At 38.3% G+C, this 3777-nt stretch overlaps 1 long non-coding RNA gene across 2 annotated transcripts; it reads right to left on the bottom strand.

Moving 5' to 3' along the window:
• Positions 1 to 332: 332 nt before the first annotated feature.
• Positions 333 to 1860, bottom strand: LOC129946670 (uncharacterized). 2 transcript variants are annotated; one of them, XR_008781631.1, is made up of 3 exons: positions 1610 to 1860; positions 663 to 912; positions 333 to 603 (listed from the first exon to the last, which is right to left on the bottom strand). It is a non-coding gene; the product is annotated as an uncharacterized LOC129946670 (long non-coding RNA). The 2 variants fall into 2 exon arrangements; XR_008781632.1 differs by having other exon boundaries at positions 333 to 609.
• Between the last annotated feature and the right edge of the window lie 1917 nt (positions 1861 to 3777).

The following is a 3777-nucleotide window of genomic DNA, read 5'->3' on the forward strand; positions in this document are numbered from 1 at the left end:
AAAAACTTCTTTCTCCACTAGCAACCGTTACAGGTATAGTCAGTAATATTCGAAATGCTATCCATACATTTGGATACAGTTCCTGTAAGTTGCGATCTTTAATAAAATTTAAAACATAAGCAGGGGTAGCCACATTCTGATCAGGCAAAAAAGATTTCAGGCTTATGAGTTCATCACACAACATACAACCATCTATATCTGATTTAGAATTCACAGTTAATTTCAATTGGAGATCACTACAGAGTTTGACAAGGTCGGGTTTTTCAGGAATCTGTTTTATATTGTACAAAAAAGACCAGCAATCCGAGTACTCATTGAACTGTTCAAATCTTTCATTAACTGAAATTAATGTAGCGTCCAAGAGAGAGTTGAAAAATTCTACCTCAAATTTCTTTTCAGGAGAAACAATAGGCTCGTCGCGGGCAGTTTCATCAGCTTGACGCTTAACAAATCGAATTCTTTTTGTGGCCTTAAACACAGGTTCAACTTCCAGTTCTTCAGCCAATTCTTTTGCAGTTGAAATGGCGCTTTTAAAGCCTGTATTTCTATATTCTTCCAAGAAAGTGCAGCATTTTTTCAACATTTCTGTGCATTTACTGAGATCTATATCTGGTGATTGTAGAGATTTACTAACGACGTTAATTTGAAAAAGTATGTCATACCAAACAACCAATGAAACTATGAAACTGAAATCTTTTAACTGTTCAGCTAGAGTAGTAGCCTCATGAGAGACTTGAACATCAGTTTTCTGAGTTTCAATTGCCAAAGTAATTAAAGCGTCATGGATGGCACTAATTTGATAACGAACTGCTTTGACACTGCTTATTCTTGCTTCCCAACGTGTGTCACTGAGCTTTTTTAGAGTATATAATCCCAGGCTATCGGTTAGAATTTTCCATCGATGAACAGAAGCTGAAAACAATGTGAACAACCTCTGAAGTACCCCAAACAAAGTCACTGATCCACAATCTCTTGAGTAGCTATTCCATCGGACTTGCCAGACAGAGGCTCCACTGCCGATGCATTCGTTTGTATTGCAGATGTAGATGCCACATTCAACTCTTGATTTTTTGTTCTGATATATTTATCTATATTCATAAACTTCTTTGTTTTTTGAAATTCCTTTTCTTTTTCCGCTTTCCGTTTCCTATATTCTGACCCAGATGGTTTTCTTTTGATAAAATCACCCTGTTCAGACATTTTGTACCTTCTAGTTGTAATAAATAAAATCTGCAACAAATTAAATCTGTATCAATCGAATATCGAAACATTTATAAAAATGAATTGATTGCAATAAAACTTCGTTACAACGCTATTGACGTTCCAGAGATTATGCTGCCCAAACGTATAAACATATAAACAAATTTTATAAATATTAATAGATAGCAGAGACCGAAAAACATAGTATTTATTTATTTACATTGCACGTCTCAAAGTTACAACAATTACACAAAGTTATATAAAACAATTATGTGACACCCTGTTAGGGTGTTACAAAGATAGAGAGCCTGGAGCCAATTTCAATAATTAACCTGTTATTTTAACATCTTATATACTTTAAGTATTAGGGAGTGTGTAGTATAGATAGTAAAAATAAATTTGTACTTACTTATTGATGTGATCCGTCAAAAATTAAACACCTACTTATACACTATTTATTTGTCTACTTTTTAAATAGGCAAAACAAATGTCACTCTGTAGTTGGAACAAGAGCATCGTAACGTAGCGTTAAACGTTTGATTACTGTGTTTGTTTGTTTTAAAACAATCGAATAATTATTTTAAGAGCGTCCACTTATGTCAAGCAAGAAGATGATTGTGTTCTGTTTCGTCAAAAATTAAAAACAGATAGATCCCGGGGAATCCCCGACCATAGAAAAACACATTGTTTCTGTTACCGCGTTTACAAGGAGAATTGAATCCGAATTGAATCAGGATTTAACGCCGTATAGACCTGGATCGGATCGAAATAGGATTACTCGATCCAATCCCACTGAAAGAGGTGAATCGAATCGAAAATTTGTTTGTAAACCTGAATCGGGGAATCGAGTTATTGGTGTGTGAGGTTTTGCTTGTGTGCGTGCGATGAGTTTTTTTCCCTCTTGTTTGTTCTAAGCTGAATTTAATTTGGCGCGCGTCTTTGTGTTGAGAGCATTTTTATAAAATGTGAAATTTATTTGAAAGTTATTCACGTAGCAGTACGCACACAAATAAAACCCAAATGTCATTTCGATTCCATTTGAATTCGATTCCTCGATTCAGTGCCACCATATACCTGGATCGAAATCTCAATTCGATTCGATTCGATTCCTCGATCTCCTCTTGTAACCAGGGTATGTATGTTTGGGAAGTCGGGGATTCCCGAGAAATTAAACCGATTGAACACAACGTTCTAGTGCTGCCAACTTACAATTTTTACCTAAATTTTGGGAAAATTACAAGTAAGTAGGCTGGGTCGGCGAAAAAAGACAAGAAACTATATAATATTTTTTGTCGTTAAGTTAAATGACTGTTACCATGTATTAAAAAAAAATAACTCTAATAGTAAACCTCTGCTTTAATATGGGAAATTATCGATAGGTGTAGTTAAATACGGAAAAACTCGAATTATTGTTATGCTATAAAATAATATGCTGTTCTGTTTTACCATAATATTTTTCATGTTGAGTTTCCTTTCAATTCATGCTGACAGTGAGGCAACTTGAAAACAAAAAAAATCCCTCACGGTTCTTGTCTTTTTTTGACCTAGTGGGCCTTGCTCAATGAGCGAGGGAACAATAAGGGGGTGCCTGTGGAAAATTATAAAGAATCAGATAGAGGCGCCGGACGAAAATGGGCGCCGCGGCCTGCGGCGCCCCTTTTGATCCGGCGCCCCTGGGCGGTCGCCCAACCGCGCCCTACCCTAACGCCGGTACTGGTGGCAGTTTAACAGGGTTCCGCACCTCCATTATCAACTGTGCAAAAGTGGTCAAGTGAGTTCAAGAGAGGCAGAGAGAGCATTGAAGACGACCCCCGCTCCGGCGCCCCGGCTAGTGCTTGTACGGGAGAAAGCATCAAAGAAGTCAAAAAACTTGTTCTCGAGGATGCCCGAATAAAGGTGAAAATGATGGCAGAGATCACCAAACTTTCGACTGGTACCATTCACACCATCCTTCATGACCATCTTAACCTTTCAAAGGTCAGTGCAAGGTGGGTGCCATGAATGCTCACAGCGCCTCAGAAAAAAGTGAGAATCGCATGCTGTAGAGAGATTTTGGAGATGTGTAGTGAGAACTCGGACGGTGTTATGCATCGGATTGTTACTGGGGACGAAACATGGGTTCACCACTATGACCCTGAAAGCAAACAAGAGTCCATGCAGTGGCATAAAAAAGGAACAGACCCCCCGAAGAAATTCAAAATCACTGCGGAAGCTCATGGCCACAGTTTTTTGGGACTCAAAGGGAATCTTACTCATTGAGTACAAAAAAAAAAGGTGAAACCATCATCGCCAAATCCTACGCTTCCACTTTGCATAATTTGCGGGAGGAAATTAAAAAAAAAGACGGGGTAAACTCGCAGCGGGTATGTTGCTTCTTCATGACAACGCTCCTGTTCACACGGCGCGAGTTTCCAAGGCTGCTGTGCGAGATTGTGGTTTTGAAAAAATTCAACATCCACCCTATAGTCCAGACCTTGCCCCTAGTGATTACTTCCTGTTTCCGAATTTGAAAAAATGTCTTCGTGGAAAAAGATTTTCGGATGATGAAGAAATCAAGTCGGCAATAAATGGGTATTT

Source organism: Eupeodes corollae, chromosome 2 (genome assembly GCF_945859685.1).
Source record: "Eupeodes corollae chromosome 2, idEupCoro1.1, whole genome shotgun sequence".
In the NCBI taxonomy this organism is placed as follows: domain Eukaryota; kingdom Metazoa; phylum Arthropoda; class Insecta; order Diptera; family Syrphidae; genus Eupeodes; species Eupeodes corollae.